Below are 17,354 nucleotides of genomic sequence, written 5' to 3'. Positions count from 1 at the left end.
GGGCCCCATCGTGTGCTGGGTCTCTATTGCTGGGTATTGCTTCTCCCAGGGTGCCTGACGTGATTCCAAGCCCCACAAACCGCTGTTATAATGCGGTGGTGCGCATTCCACGGCTGGGCTGCCGTGAAAACATGATGCTCCGAGTTGCCCACAAGCGACGCGCACTCTGGATGCGATGAATCTCGCTTCCCCCAAGGAGCCAGACGTGATTTCAAGCCCCACGGCCCGCTTGCATGTGCGGTGTTGCGCTGTCCACGGTTGGGCTACCGTGAAAATATTCTGCTCCAAGTTGCCCATTCAGCGAAGCGCACTCTAAATGCAATAAATCTCCTCAGGCCTCAACACACAGTGGGATGTAGCCGACGCGTTTCGGATAGTATTCCTTCTTCATAGGCTGGTTTACCAAGTGCACAGCGTTTCTTGCCACACCTTAATACCACTTTCTGCCTTCTGATAGGCTGATAGGCTTGCTCCAATGAGCTTTCTCCAAGGACTTATGGGAGTTGTAGTGCAGTTCATTCTACCCAAATGGGTGCTGTGTGCATAGGGTCCCCAAATCAAACCCTCAAATGGGCCCCATCGTGTGCTGGGTCTCTATTGCTGGGTATTGCTTCTCCCAGGGTGCCTGACGTGATTCCAAGCCCCTCAAACCGCTGTTATAATGCGGTGGTGCGCATTCCACGGCTGGGCTGCCGTGAAAACATGATGCTCCGAGTTGCCCACAAGCGACGCGCACTCTGGATGCGATGAATCTCGCTTCCCCCAAGGAGCCAGACGTGATTTCAAGCCCCACGGCCCGCTTGCATGTGCGGTGTTGCCTGAGGAGATTTATTGCATCTAGAGTGCGCTTCGCTGAATGGGCAACTTGGAGCAGAATATTTTCACGGTAGCCCAACCGTGGACAGCGCAACACCGCACATGCAAGCAGGCCGTGGGGCTTGAAATCACGTCTGGCTCCTTGGGGGAAGCGAGATTCATCGCATCCAGAGTGCGCGTCGCTTGTGGGCAACATGGAGCATCATGTGTTCACGGCAGCCCAGCCGTGGAATGAGCACCACCGCATTATAACAGCGGTTTGAGGGGCTTGGAATCACGTCAGGCACCCTGGGAGAAGCAATACCCAGCAATAGAGACCCAGCACACGATGGGGCCCATTTGAGGGTTTGATTTGGGGACCCTATGCACACAGCACCCATTTGGGTAGAATGAACTGCACTACAACTCCCATAAGTCCTTGGAGAAAGCTCATTGGAGCAAGCCTATCAGCCTATCAGAAGGCAGAAAGTGGTATTAAGGTGTGGCAAGAAACGCTGTGCACTTGGTAAACCAGCCTATGAAGAAGGAATACTATCCGAAACGCGTCGGCTACATCCCACTGTGTGTTGAGGCCTGAGGAGATTTATTGCATCTAGAGTGCGCTTCGCTGAATGGGCAACTTGGAGCAGAATATTTTCACGGTAGCCCAACCGTGGACAGCGCAACACCGCACATGCAAGCGGGCCGTGGGGCTTGAAATCACGTCTGGCTCCTTGGGGGAAGCGAGATTCATCGCATCCAGAGTGCGCGTCGCTTGTGGGCAACTCGGAGCATCATGTTTTCACGGCAGCCCAGCCGTGGAATGCGCACCACCGCATTATAACAGCGGTTTGAGGGGCTTGGAATCACGTCAGGCACCCTGGGAGAAGCAATACCCAGCAATAGAGACCCAGCACACGATGGGGCCCATTTGAGGGTTTGATTTGGGGACCCTATGCACACAGCACCCATTTGGGTAGAATGAACTGCACTACAACTCCCATAAGTCCTTGGAGAAAGCTCATTGGAGCAAGCCTATCAGCCTATCAGAAGGCAGAAAGTGGTATTAAGGTGTGGCAAGAAACGCTGTGCACTTGGTAAACCAGCCTATGAAGAAGGAATACTATCCGAAACGCGTCGGCTACATCCCACTGTGTGTTGAGGCCTGAGGAGATTTATTGCATCTAGAGTGCGCTTCGCTGAATGGGCAACTTGGAGCAGAATATTTTCACGGTAGCCCAACCGTGGACAGCGCAACACCGCACATGCAAGCGGGCCGTGGGGCTTGAAATCACGTCTGGCTCCTTGGGGGAAGCGAGATTCATCGCATCCAGAGTGCGCGTCGCTTGTGGGCAACTCGGAGCATCATGTTTTCACGGCAGCCCAGCCGTGGAATGTGCACCACCGCATTATAACAGCGGTTTGAGGGGCTTGGAATCACGTCAGGCACCCTGGGAGAAGCAATACCCAGCAATAGAGACCCAGCACACGATGGGGCCCATTTGAGGGTTTGATTTGGGGACCCTAAGCACACAGCACCCATTTGGGTAGAATGAACTGCACTACAACTCCCATAAGTACTTGGAGAAAGCTCATCGGAGCAAGCCTATCAGCCTATCAGAAGGCAGAAAGTGGTATTAAGGTGTGGCAAGAAACGCTGTGCACTTGGTAAACCAGCCTATGAAGAAGGAATACTATCCGAAACGCGTCGGCTACATCCCACTGTGTGTTGAGGCCTGAGAAGATTTATTGCATCTAGAGTGCGCTTCGCTGAATGGGCAACTTGGAGCAGAATATATATATATATATATATATCAAACCAAACTTCCTCGCATTCACCAAGAAGTCGAGCACACACGGGGTTTCAGGGAAAGCTGCTTTTATTCGACCTCCGGCATGACGCGTTTCGTTTTTACAAACTTCCTCAGATGCCGCTAATCTCTGCAGGTTTTCCCGCCCTCCTTTTAAATCGTCAATGCCCCTCTTCGATTGGCTGAGGCATCGCGGGCAAATCAGCATGGCCAAACTTGTCACTGCAAGTCCGTGCGGATCAGGCAAACGTAAGTACTAGCCCCAGTGGGTGGTGCCTGCTCCTTCCTCATGCTCTGCCAATTGTTGTTTACGGGGGATGGTAGGCAGCTCCTCTGATCCCCACACCTTGCCGCTGTTCCTGGAAATAGAGCCTGTAGATCCCGTCTAAGTAGGCGGCAACGTCCAGCGAAGTCGCAGTTTTGATCAAAGATGATCGGGCTCACATTGCAGGTAAGCGGGGTTCCGGCATTACCAAAAGTTTTTAGTATCACCAAAGCTTGCCACCAAATCCGCCGGAACTCTTTAAAGATGGGCGCTCGTCGAGTGCTGATGACTGCACTCTAAACATCAAACCAAACTTCCTCGCATTCACCAAGAAGTCGAGCACACACGGGGTTTCAGGGAAAGCTGCTTTTATTCGACCTCCGGCATGACACGTTTCGTTTTTACAAACTTCCTCAGATGCCGCTAATCTCTGCATAATATATATATATATATATAGATGTCTCAATGTCGGCGGCCGCCACGTTATCATTACTTTTATGTCAATTACTTCTACATAGACAGCAAAAATGGGCTTGTTCTATGACAACAATAATGTTACGCCATCGTGTAACATAAAACATTCACTTGTTGCTCAGTGAACATACTCTTGAAGCTGCATATTAAACATTTTTAAGTTTAAGACCGAATAAATTATAATCAAAGCAAATTTTAATGGTATAAAATCCCACCTTCTTACCAAATTCAGGAAAGTGTGTTAAATAATTATTACATGATCTCCAATACATGGGACAGCTTAATCAAAGCAATTTATACATCATTTCATTATTTTGTTTCATGAACTTATAATAGTACCCTGGATGGGCTTATACACAAAGATTCAGCAATAAGTTCATCTGCTCTATCCCCTCTAGTCCCCATGGGACCTAGCACTTAATCCTTCTTTCTCTTGTTTATATAATTCTTCTTTTTTAAACGATCTTCTAAATCTCCACTAATGTCCATTCTTAACTTGTCCTATCTATAAGTGTACCTCTAAACTCTTCCTCACTGTTTAGCCCTAGTGGTGATTTTGTCTGCATGTCTATTATATATGTGGATTCTAATCTTCACAGTTTTTTCTCTCTTTCACCACCTTTATTATCTAGTGGTACATGATCCACGCAGAAAAATTTGAGCAAGGGCCTCTTGCTTTGATGGTAGGTTTCCAAATTTTGTGCAACTAGATAGTTGGAATCCTTATTGCCTATTGTCCTCTGGTGTTCTAAGATTGGCATTTTCCTAGGATGAATCGTACTCTCCACGTATCTCAGTCCACAGGGGCATGTTAAACAATACACTGTATATGGTGTGTTACAATTCATGAATTTTTGTTATTTTCTTTAGATCATGTAGACCTTGAACACTGTAGGAGCTTACTTTTCTGCTGTTAGCACAGGCCTTACATTTACCACAGGGAAAGAATCCCAGCAGGTGCTGAAGATTTGATCGTTAATGTATCTGGACTTCCTGACTGTTAGGGAATTAATTCCCCTTTAATACTGAGGGTCCCTGGGGGCCAACTAGCCCACCAGGTACTTCCAGTATGCGCCAGGGAGCTGCGTTGCAGAGAGGTGTTCAGAGGCCACGCCCCTTTTTACACCTCTCTGCAACGCAGCTCTGTGGCGCTTACTGGAGGTACCTGGTGGGCTAGTTGGACCCCAGGGACCGTCAGGATTCAAGGGGACTTAATCTCCCAAATTAAAACGGCCACAGGGCATGTTTGCACACATGTCACCTCAGCCCCCCTCCCTTCACCACTGTGCAAATGCGCCCTGTAGAGCATTTTAAGAGGTAGTTTTAATCCCACTGCCCGATTATGTACTAGGGCCTTACAGAGGAGGTCATGCTAATCACAGGGGTACCCCAACGCATAGTGTTCCCTAGTGTATGTAGGTGTTTTAACTGTATTCTAAGTGTGTTTTAGCATAGCACTGGCTCTAGGCCTGGTTAGTCAGTCAGTTACCACCAGTACCCATCTGAAAAAGTTGTGGGCACAGGATTATTTTGGAACAAGGCCTATTTCTGCTCCTCTGTTGGTTCTTTCTGCACATGTCTTCCTTCTTCCTGCTTTTTTCTTTGTCTTTCTGGACTTCTGTTGCCTCTTTCTGCATTTATTTTGCTTCTTTCTGTGTGTTTTTTCTTCTTTCTTCACATGTCCTACCTCTGTAGGCATAGTTAGAAACTAGCATTTGAAAAACCTTTGAAATTCACTGAAAAAACCATAGGTTTCAGGCATGTTATAGTTAGAAATTAGCATTTAAAAAACCTTTGAAATTCACTGAAAAAACCATAGGTTTCAAGCACGTTATAGTTAGAAATTAGCATTTAAAAAACCTTAGAAATTCACTGAAAAAACCATAGGTTTCATGGGTGTTATAGTTAGTTGGACATTTCACTCGTACAAAACCATAGAAATTCCTCCGTTATAGTTAGTTCTGCTAACTATAACTCGCGCCCCCGCAATGCACTGCTGATGACGTCACATATTACATCACTCATGACATGGTCAGTAACATCACTGATGACATCTCAAATGACATCACTGATGACATCAATGATGGCATCGTCCATGTGATAAATTGATGCATCTTCTCACACCCTAATATAACCTTTGATACACCCACTCTAAATTAGAGACTGCCATTTTCAAAACCATAGACACTCCAACAGCAGTAACTACATACACACTCACTGATTCTTTACACACACATCCACTCACTCACCCGTATAGTCACTCATACTTATGGTCACTCAGTACAGGACTATCATATGCACTCATACACCTATATAAACACTCACACACCACCACTCATCCATAGAGGTACTCACACACCTAGTCAGTCATGCAAATAATTAATCACACTGCCATTTACTCACCTATACAGTTATACACACACCAGCTCAATCACTCATACAAATACTAGCACCTTCTTATGCTCTTATACCACCACTGATACAAGCACACAGTCATCCATACATCCACTATCAGACTCACACACTCTCACTTATAGCCATTTATATACTCCAACACACATATATACTGCCTTTCACATATGTAGTTACTCACACATGTACCAATAAGATATACATTCACTCACTAACACACCCATACACACACTCACCCAACCATACAGTCCATCACAGATGCACTCTTGAAACCATGCAACCCGCCTCAAAGAATAGTTTTTGCGTACGTGTGAGGAAAAATAAATACGCAAACCTTTTCTTATGGTCTTATAGCTGAATGCCAAGGTCGCATTAACATTTTTTGTTTCACTACCCTAAAATTGCTTATTCTTGCAGGTTCTTTTTTCAGCCCCTTTAATGCATTCATCATTGTTTTCTTATCTCTCCTATCTTCCCTTTCTGTCTTTCTCTCTTGCTTTGAACCATGGTCCGTTGGTGAAAAATGAGCCCCAATCTCCTAAAATAAGTGCAGGTGGGTAAGGCTGAGTAAGAATACTTTGCATAGGAGAGTGGTCTCACCTCTGGAGAGCGCAGGCATCTAAAACCATCACATCTACATGGAAATGTGCTGTACATGGAATATTATGCCTGGGTGAGTAAACTGGCGGCAGAGTTAATTTGTTAAATCTTTGGGTAATGAAATCTTTACGCTGACAAAAGGCAACATTGCTTTATGTTTAGCTTACAAAATTGTGAATCTTCTACCTAAATCAGGCGGGTTTGCATATATACTCAAATTGCGCACAAATGTTCTTAAGATAAACCTGCTAAACATGTATGTGAGGGTTTAAGATCTGATGTCACTTCTTGTGATGCCACTTCCTGTAAAGTCGTGGCTTGTGATGCCACTTCCTATGATGTCAAGTCCTGTGATGCTGTGTGTGATGTAATTTGCCATGATGTTGTGTGCCGTGATGTTGCGCGCCATGATGTAGCTCACCGGGATCTCACTTGCATACTGCCTAACTAGGTTAGCCCCCCCACTTCTTTTTTATTTTTGGATTTTTGCTGCTCTTTTGTTTCTGTTGAACAGCCTTGCCGCCCAGATTTGCCCCCCCCCCAAAGTAAAGATACCGATTATTTTTCAAAAGAGACAGCATATTAGAGCTTTACTTGCAAGTCTCCAAGGTGAACTCTTCCAAAGTCGCCCCACCTGAGAAGAAGGCAACATCTGCCACCGGTGTGTTCTTTCACGCGAGCTCCTCACATAGGTAGCCTTCTGCAAGCCAGAAAGGTCTGCAGACGGCGACCCCCCCTAACCCCCTACACGCCCTTCTCCCTTTCCATCTACACTGCCCCTCCTGTTCTGCAAAGTGGTTGTGACAAAAGCCAGCTCGCTCGCTCCGCCGCGGCCACTCCCCTCTGCCTGTGCATTTCCAGACATGTTCATTAGCCTCGCAACAGACACCTTTGGGGCAGCCCCGCATGTCTAATTCATTCTCCAAACGCATAATGAGGCAGGAGTGAGCTTTTTAGGGGGGAATCTAATTGACCTTTTACAGCCGCGGCGGGCAGAATGACTTAAACACCATTAAGGCATAACGCGGCCCGCAGAGATTTTATGGAAGGTTATCAAAAATCCAGCTCGAGTGCATTTTTTTCTGTTCCATTTTTGCCAGCGCAAACGAAACGATGGCTAAGAGTCAGCGTCGATCAAGACGGTCGAGGAATTTTATGCGGCATTAATGGACCAATAGGGGAAGAAATCGAGGACATTCTTGTGGGTAAATCTTTTGAAGCAAATTATACAAATATTTCAATAGTGAGACCTGGTAATTGATTAAATGAAGCAAACATTTAGATCCGATGAATTCACAATAGCTGATTACGGAAATCATACTTGTAGTGTTTATAAACTCGATAGATGTGTGGTAAAAGTTTGTCTACTAATGTACTTGGAGATCAAAAAGTCTGTTTTCTAATTTATGTGGTTGAATATCAGGACATGCACTTAGCTCTTCCAAGAGGTTAGCGATTATGGGTTGGCTTTAGCAGATACTGTATGACACAAGTGAAATCTCTTTTAGATCCTATTATTGGTCTACCTGGAGCGTAACACAGGTACCTGCAGCCCCTGAGGTGCAGGAGGCCCCCAACTCTTTAAGGGGACCCAATCCTTCAGAGGACCCACATCTAGGCAGGGCTAAGGAATATCTGCGGGGTAAGGGAGACTCAGGGACCCTGTAACACATTTTATTCTGGGGGGGGTCATCGTTTTGCATTACGCCACTGTGATTTACCACTGGCTGGCTGTGTTTACTGCTTTTTCTTTGTTTTCGCCCATGCAGTTTTCTCTGCAAAATGCAATATTTGCCAGAAAGTATTAGATGAAACTAAAAATTAACCTTTTCAGTTTAAGCCTATAAGACAGCGCAGCTGTCTGGTTGCGAAAATGCTTCTTGAGAACATTCTGAAAGCTTCCCTGAAAATGCCTTCTGCTCATTGCTTACCATTACCTTTGTGCTTTGTAACTCAGATTTTCTAGCTTTCGATTTGCTGGCTTTATTTGTTTCAGGTGGTCCAGCATGTCTTCGTCCCACCTGTGGAGCATCTCCTGTTTACTGTTTTATTCCACCACTGCTCGCTGTCTGTAAACAGGCCCTTGAATCTAATTCTAATCTTGTCACATTTGCTGTGCCTTCAAAGACAGAGTTCAAACGTCAGGCTCTGTCTTCTGAGGGAGTTTGGTGTTTACTTTTATTTCTCTGCCTTCAAAGGGAGAGGATTTATCTGTCAATCTAGCTGAGTATTGGGAAAGAAAAGGTTTTTATAGAACAACATTAAAATGACTGTAAATGAACTGTGTAAATATTCCAAAATATAACAGAAGTTTGAAAGAACAAATAAAGCCCTTTTATTTTGCAATTCTGGAGTGGCGGAACAAATATTAGAATATGATCAAAACAAATCAGAACACTAGGTGATGGCAATTATCATCTGTGTGCTGAATAATTTTATCACTAAAACTGCATGCGCTAATGTAATGGTAATTTCAATCGAAAATGTGTTGTCTGAATGGCAGTGTGCTAGCACATCATGCATAATCCACTCTACGCCGCTCCACTCTACGCACACTCTGCTCCAATCTATGGCACTCTACGACACAACACTCCACCACTCTCCACTCCACTGTATGCCACCCTACTCCACTCTACAACACACTGCTACACTCTACTCCACTATAGAACACTCTGCTCCACTCTACTCTATTACACTCCATGCCTCTACTACAGTCTATCCCACACCACTCCACTGTAAAACACTCTACTCCACTCTATGGCACTCCATTCTAAGCCACTCAACTCTACTACTCTACTCCACTCTATGCCACTCCTCTGCTCCACTCTACATCTCCACCACTGCACGACACTTGTTAATATGGATATCAATTTGTTTAAAGATAAAAATGAACTTTCGTCCTTATTAATAGAATCACCCGTCCTGAACTCCACATCTATCTCAACACGCAAGAATGTAGTCAGGCAGACCCTGTGAGCTAGGCCCTAGAATACTGATTGATGGGTTTCAGGTGGGAGGTTGCATAGCTGGAAGGCAAATACTGAGACAGGAAACTTTTGATCAATTCCACAGATAGGAGCAGAGACATTACAATGGTCAAGGGAGATTGCCCCAATAAAGCACACATGGCCTGAGGGGGTAAGTGCGCTCCTAAAACACCATAAAGTCAGATGCCACATGAGTTAGGAACACATGGCCAATCTGGGCCTAGCACACATAATGTTCATGTGCTACCCATTCAGGACAACTGGTCACATTCACCACTGGCTACACTGTGTCCACGCAGGTCAAGACCCACTTGTAGTAACCATTGATGATTCATTTATGACTCTAAAGGCAGAAATCAACATTCCTCAACATATATAGTACACCAGAAACCTTTATTGCTTGTTGTAATATTGTATATAAAGAGACCACAAACTTGAAGTACATTGAAACAATTCTCAGACCTAGTGCCTATAACTCTTCGCCCAGCCAAACTTTAATTAAACGCATTGTTAGTATTTTGCCAAATGCCTCTTGTCTTCTGTTTTTTAAGGAAATCCAATTCGAGCAACACTCTCAATGCCCTTCCACTCTACAGTACCCCATTCCTCGCCACTCTACTCCACTCCATGTAACTCTACTCCACTCTCTTCCATTTTACTCCACTTTATTAACTTTACTCAACTCTACTCTACTCTAATCCATTCCACAACTTTACCATACTCTACTTCACTCCTCTCCTCATTCTGACTCCACTCTACACCACTCCAATCTATGGCTCCACTCTGTGCCACCCCATGACACTCCAATCTACGCCCTCCCACTCTTTATATTTGTGCTCTGTGCCACTCCACTCCACTCTACTCCACTCTTCACCACTCTACTCCACTCCATTAACTCTTCTACACTCCAATGTAAGTGTATACCACTTCACTCTACACCACTCTACTCCACTCTGCAACTCTACTTCACTCTATGCCACTCCACTCCTCTCCTCCACTCTACGACTATACTCTATACCACTCCACTCCACAACTCCACTCTATGCTACTTACTGTTAGCCTTGCTGAACAGCAGCCACACTGGTGTACAACATGGCTAAAAAGCATTGGCAAGGACAATAGCTCGTGCATAGGTGAGACCATTTGGCTTTGCCAATGATTGTTTTGTAAGTTTGCAGTTTTCATCTGTTACAGTTTAAAGCTACTTCATTGCCACTTTGAAACGAAATGACACTGGAGATTATTCATGTTCTATAAATAACTTACAAGCGGTTCAAAAGCACCAATTTTAAACCTTTTTTTGCAGAAATGCTGTGAAAGCTGAGTAAGTGTAGTACTAATAGGAATTACAGAAAATTTGCAAGATCACATACATCCATTAGCAATACAGATCACTCATCTAATTTAAGCATACATCAGGTAATTGGCTGTTGTGAATGGTGTCATCACACATTAACCATTTGTAATGATGTAAAATCAATTACTGGTACCTGCAAGTGTAGAAATTACATTAGAGGCTGGAAGGTTCCACTAAAGTAATTGAGTCCTACAAAGAGACACCCTGCTTATTTCTGCAAGGAAGAGGAGTGGGTCTAAGAGTAGAGGTAGGTATGATAAGATGGATCAGACAGGCCTAGAAGCTGATATTCACTAATACTCTGGATTAAACCTTGGCAGGAGAAGTGATGATGGTTAAAAATGGTAGAGAGAGGCCAATGATTAGAGAATTAACCTGAAAGCTGGCAGACACCAAAATACAGTTGATGTGTTTGTGTAAGAGAGGTGTAAGTCACTTAGCATGGGAGGGACAGGCTAACAATTAGAGACGGGGGTTGTAGCCAACAAGACAACAGTCACAATGGTGACAGAAGGGAAGTGGCTACATGAGGGAATAGCCAGGCCAATATTTTAAAGTTCACCTTCATGAGATTAATAGCCAATGTTTAATTAGAGAGAGTTTTGTCTGAAGTAGACTGAATGTGAATTAAAATAGGAATTGATTTCCTAAGGGGCCGAGTTAGCTAGAACATGGTAGTCACCAGCCGATGGACTGGAGTAATGAGGAAAAGAAGGAGCAAATGGCTCAAACTGGAAAGACTGGGCCAAGAGTTTAGAAGTAGGTTACAAATAGACCCGTTGGAGTGGGGATGATCTGCTGCTGATGGCTGAGTTGGTAAGGAGGGCTGTAGATGCTACTGCATACGTTAGAGTGTCAGTGGCTGGTTGCAGAGGGAGAAAATAGGGGCCAAGTCATGATATTATTGCAGCCTGGCATGAGGGTGGCACATATAAGTGTATCCCAAATTCTTAAATATGTTGCACATTTATTAGAGCATACCGGCACTACAATGCCCAACGGGTCCCACGAAGGGTCGCTTTGGCGGAGATCTTTTTTGAGGCTGACATTTGATGAATGCAAGTGAGGGGGCTTGTGATGTGACATGGGTTGTAAAGTGCAGGTTAAAACGTTTCAAACGCACTACTTTATTGAAATGATTCCCTTCCAGCGTTAAAAAAACCTATAGTGGGTTGGGGCTACCTCTGGGTTTCGAAGAAACCTGGGTAGTAAGAGTGTTTGAGATTAGGTAAAGGACCTATTTTACCATCTCAAGCGGGGGACCTAGTTGTGGTCACGCCTTAATCAATGTGTCGACATGTTTCGCACCTGAGTTGGTTCTAAGGATCCGGGGCGCTTCATCAGGACAAAAAACATCAAAACATATAGTGAATAATTTACCCCACACTGAGCGGTGCTCTTACGTGCTACCTACTGTGTGTGTGGTGTATTGTTTTTGGTCCGACCTGTAGGGATAGAAAAGCATAGTGACAAAGACATCAAAGCACAGGTGGAGCGATTCCTAGTCCAACAGTGAATTCCCTTGGTCACGGACCCATCCTCTAATACCCCAATAGTTTGTAGTGTTTTCTTTGTGGAAAAAAGGAGGGGAGAATGTATGAAAGAGAGCATGAAAGCATGCATGTAAAAATGAGCAGCAGTAAGACTCAGTGTAAGTGTCACAGTGGGGCACCCACCGAGGTGGGTAAACACAGTGATCAGAAGAAGTTAACACCGTGACGCCGGAATTTGTAATCCATATGCATGGTACTCCTTTGTTTCTGGGATATATATCTCAGGCAAGGCCTAGTGCAAGTTGTTGAACACATGATATCAGGAAGACACATGGGATATCTGAAGCATCTGTCGATGCTGGCTCAAGCGTTTCTTCCTTCGGATAATGTTTCCAACTTCATTGTGATATGAAGATATAGTGAGGAAAAATATATTTAAGGATGGTACATGTTTCTAACATCTTGCTTGTAATTACGGTTGTTCTGCACATAGCAGCTTAAAGACACAGTGTGTAATGTTGCCAAGGGAGGGTTCTATAGGGCATGAAACAGTGTCATTGTAGTTAGGTAGAATGCACATCAATATCGTTGGGTTAGAAAGTCACATTGTGGACACTTATGACAGACATGGACAAACATACATGTGACGTATACTGGTGCCCCCTGGATATTCGCATATCAGAAAAATGCTAGTGACAGCAAGTATGGAAGCAGTTGGTGAGTGATTTCGGTTATTATAGTAGTGTGTCCATTGACACCATGCTCGTACACAGAGGTATGGTGTCAATTATCACAACATAATGTTATAGAATCCAAAACAATGCATAAAAGCTGAATTCATCGCACTTACCTATATTATGTTGGACTCCAGCATCATCAGGTGAGGCGGACCTGCCGCATAGTACGCATGCTATCTGAAATTTTATGTAGTTAACATTGCGTAAATGTTTACAATGTGAGAAGAAAATGTTGGTCAGTGCTCGAGCCGACTATTCATGTACTCACAGTTTCGGCATGCAGACAGCTTGTCAGCACCTACCCAGCTACTACTCCCCAGGAAAGTCAGCCTCGTGGGAGTTGAAGCTTGTTAAGACTTGTTCAAACCAAAGGAGACTAGATCGCTGGGAATGAAAACTAAAGTAGTAATGACTAATGAAAGTTAAAAAGCCTCACATACGTTAACCCCGATCCCTAGTGGGACAGGAGGGATAGGGGGTGGGTGTAATATATATGATACGGCAAGCCTTAATGATAGTTTGTAAGAACAGTATGTTTCTGTTGTGCTCAAGCCGATGTGGCTGTTGGGGTGATGATATCCCATGTTTGCATCACAACTAGACACTGTCTTCATGTGTAGACAGTAGGATTGTAGAGAGTGTGTTATGCGACATAACCAGTCACGGATGTCACAGGGCTGATAGTGTGTCAGGTCTGAGGGTGGTTATTCTACGGATGCACCCAAATAGGATGTATAGTTGGTGATGCTGTACCTCAATTATCTTAGGGGGACAGTCAACAATGATGGATATGGGTGTTTATATCTCAGTCCTAGAAATCTCCTCATTGAGCCCATTCTTGTTGGTCTGAGGGCGGAACACCCACCATTGTTCCCGTCTGAAGATAGTGCTTGCACTCCAGGATGGATCTGCCTCCAAAACGTTCCATTTCTGGTCAGTGGTGGAGGAATTTGCTTTTTTGAAGTGATTTCTCATTTTTGTAGCATTCGTGCCACATCTGGTGTTGCTCCTATGCTCTCCCATTCTGATCTTAACTGGAGTTGTGGTCATGCCAACGTAGTACATCGTGCATGGACAGGTGATCAGGTAAATACAGTTCTTTGTGTTGCAATTTGCATGTTGTCTTTGTATCCATCTGAGGGTGCCCAACTGGAGGACAGTTGAGTGGCTGGTGGATTTACATGCTGTGCAGCTCCCACAGGGATGGTGTCCCGTGACCGGTGGGCAGTTCCAGAGAGTGTCTTGTGTGTTTGATTTCTTTAAGCATGGTCTGGTATTTACCAGCTGGTCCCTCAGGTTAGACGTTCTCTTGAATGCGAAACAAGGACGTTCTGGGCTCAGGTTTCCCACATTGAAGAACCTCCAGTGTTTTAAGGGGATGGATTTCACTTTGTTGGAGAGCGGGATAAAGGAGGTGACGGATGTCATAACATCCTCTTTGGTGCGCACATTATCTTCCAGAAGAGCTTCTCTGTTATTATTTTGTGCCCTCTTTTCTGCCATTCTCACAATTCCTCATGATATCTTCTTTCGAGAAGGTGGTTGCTGAGTTTCTTGGCTTGTATTCGGTAGTCAGTGAGGTCACCACAGTTACGTCAGAGTCTGAGGAACTGTCCGGAGGGCCTTGGGATGGTGGCATTCGAAGGAGAGAAGAATGTTGCAGTCAGTACATTTTCTCTAGGTTTTCGTTTCTAGCTGGCCTTGTCCAAGGCTGATCTGAAGATCCAGAACAGTATTTCCGAGTTAGAGATGTGGCTGGTGAACTTAAGGTAAGGGTTTAGGGTGTTAATCCATTCTGTGAAGGAGTTGCAGCTCTCACTGTCGCCTTTCCAGAGGACCAGGACATCGTCTATGTCTCGCTTCCACAGTAGGATATTTGTCACAAATAGGTTTGTGGCGTAAAGTATGTGTCTTGCTTCAAAGTCTGCCATATACAGACAGGCCAGGCTGGGAGCGAATGTGCTTCCCATTGATGTTCCCATTTTCTGGTGGTACAGCTGGGTCTTGTCTCGGAAAAAGTTGTTCTTGAGTGCTATAGTAGCACACTCGAAGATGAATTCTACTGGTGTCGAGGTCGGGAGGTTGGTCATTCTCAGGAGGCTCTCCAGTACCTCCAATGTGGCATCTTGGGGAATGTTGGTCTCTCCTGGATTCTCAATGTTTTCAACTAGGTTCAAAACATCCTTTGTATCCTTCATGTAGGATGGGATGGTCTGGAAAATGGGTCGAAGGAAGAAGGTGCAGAACTGACTAAGTGGTTCTAAGAAGGATCCTATTCCTGACACGATAGGTCTTCCCGTAGGCAGACGTGTCACTTTGTGAATCTTGGGTAGTATGTAGAAGTACGGGGTTATAGATATTTCATTGATCAAGAAGGCTGCCTCTTTCTTAGATATCCAGCCTTGATGTTCAGCCGACTGAGCTAAATTCTGTATCCTTCTTGGGAGGTTGCTCATGGGATCTGTGTCCATCTTCGCATAGTGGGTCGTGTTTGCCAACTGCCACTGACATTCGCGGTCATAATCTTCTCCATTCATGATTACCGCAGCTCCACACTTGTCTGCCAGTTTTATGATGATGGATTCATCCTGTGTGAGGTTGTTAAGGGCAAACTTTAATCTGTTGGGAAGGTTGTCATATTTGCATGTTCTTTTTTAAGTTGCCCACATCCTTAAGGGCCGCCTTTTCGAAGGTGAGTATTTTGCTCAGAGTCACGGCTGTATGTGGGGTGAAAGTGGATTTAGGTCTCAGGCCTGAATGGGTTGGTGTTGTAGCGGTCTCATGTTGGAAGAAAGAGTGGAGTCTGCCCTTCCGGAAGAACTGATGTAGTTTGCTTGTGAGGCAGGAGGAGTCCTCTCGTGGGGTTGGGACAAAACCCAAAACTAATTGTAGTGCTGTCGTCTCGTCTTCTTCCATTGTCCTGTCTGATAGATTGACTATCTGGTTTGACTGGATGTTTGACTCCATGTCTACCTCTAATTGTCCGTTTCCTGCCACTGGACTTGTTTGTCGTTTCCTCTCCTTCTTCCTCTGCCTCTGCCCCTGCCTCTGCCCTGAAAATGTTGAGGGATATAGTTTCGGAACAATGATGGATAGGGTTGGTGTCCTGTAAAGCCTGGGCACCACATTGGGTTGCCATGGAAGCCGTACATTAGAGGTGCCGGTAGTAGCCCCTGGTGGCCTCTGTTGTTGTGGCGGCCTTTTTAATAGCTGGAGTTGCTGCGTGTGAATTGGTAGGACCTGTTAGGTGAAGTGGAGCCCTCATCTGAGGATTGGCCATTGCCCGCAGGCTGGTAATCCTCCTTTGTGTATTGGTAGATGTGTTCCCTGTCAAAATTGAGGATGTCTTTCTGTAACATTTGTATCTTTTCCTGCATGAGATAGTCTTTCTGCTCATTGAGCTCAGTATTGATCTCAGCCAAGCGGGACTTGTTGGCTGATATACTGAGAGCTGGTTTTTAATGCATTCTCTGCTATATTTATTTCGATTATGATGGCATCTGCGAGACGGTTTGCTGTGCTGATTATCAGGGTCAGCCAATCACGCGTGAACTTCCACGCTATCTGGCTCCATTCTCGTCTAAAGATCAAATCCTCTAGAAACAGGCGTGGTTCCTGAGGAAATTCAAGAGGGGGAGAGGCACAATCTCTTAGAGCGTGGAAAGTGCCTGGGCTAGAGTATTGGAACAGGACAGTCAATGGGATACCCTTTCCCCCATTCCCATTCTCCATGATCCTTACCACAGAAAGGACTGTGAGCAAACTCACCACCACAGACACTCTCAGCTCCAAAAGTGTTAATAAGCTGAGTAATTGATAATGAATAATATACAAACAACACATAACATACGAAAATGCTTCAGAAATCACTGACTGTCTCTGCAAATCAATGTACCGCAAAAACCTAGCACAGTAGAAAGGCAGAATAATAAAACGCATATTTGAGTAAAGTTGTGCCCTCTGATGACCTTACCGAACTCAAGAAGAGCACAACAGGAAGCAGGAAGTGTTGGAGTCAGAAACAAGACATTGACATCTCTGAAGAAGACAACAAAACCTAAATACCTCAAAAATGTAAAACCTTCTCAGCTATGCCTTAGTATCTCAACTTTACATCACAAACCTATATCTCGATGCTGCCCCACCTCCTCTTAAGTTCATATTCTGGATGTAAACCTTCAGAGAAACTTTACACGGATCCTTCTACTCCCCGTGCAACAATTCACCCAACTTGAATACAATGGTTACGCACAGAAAATCCTTACAATACCTAACAAAAAAACAAATCTTAAGGCACCACTCCACAGATCAACATCAATTGTGTTAATATCCATTGTTCATCGGAATCAGAAGACTCTTTGTCCATGTTTCAGCCGCTTGAAAGTTTGTTGGTAGATTAAGTGTGCTGTTACTGAACGTAGGT

The sequence above is a fragment of the Triturus cristatus genome, chromosome 3_2 (genome assembly GCF_964204655.1).
Source record: "Triturus cristatus chromosome 3_2, aTriCri1.1, whole genome shotgun sequence".
NCBI classification, from domain to species: domain Eukaryota; kingdom Metazoa; phylum Chordata; class Amphibia; order Caudata; family Salamandridae; genus Triturus; species Triturus cristatus.
The sequence above is the reverse complement of the archived record's forward strand: the minus strand, read 5'-3'. Positions refer to the sequence as shown.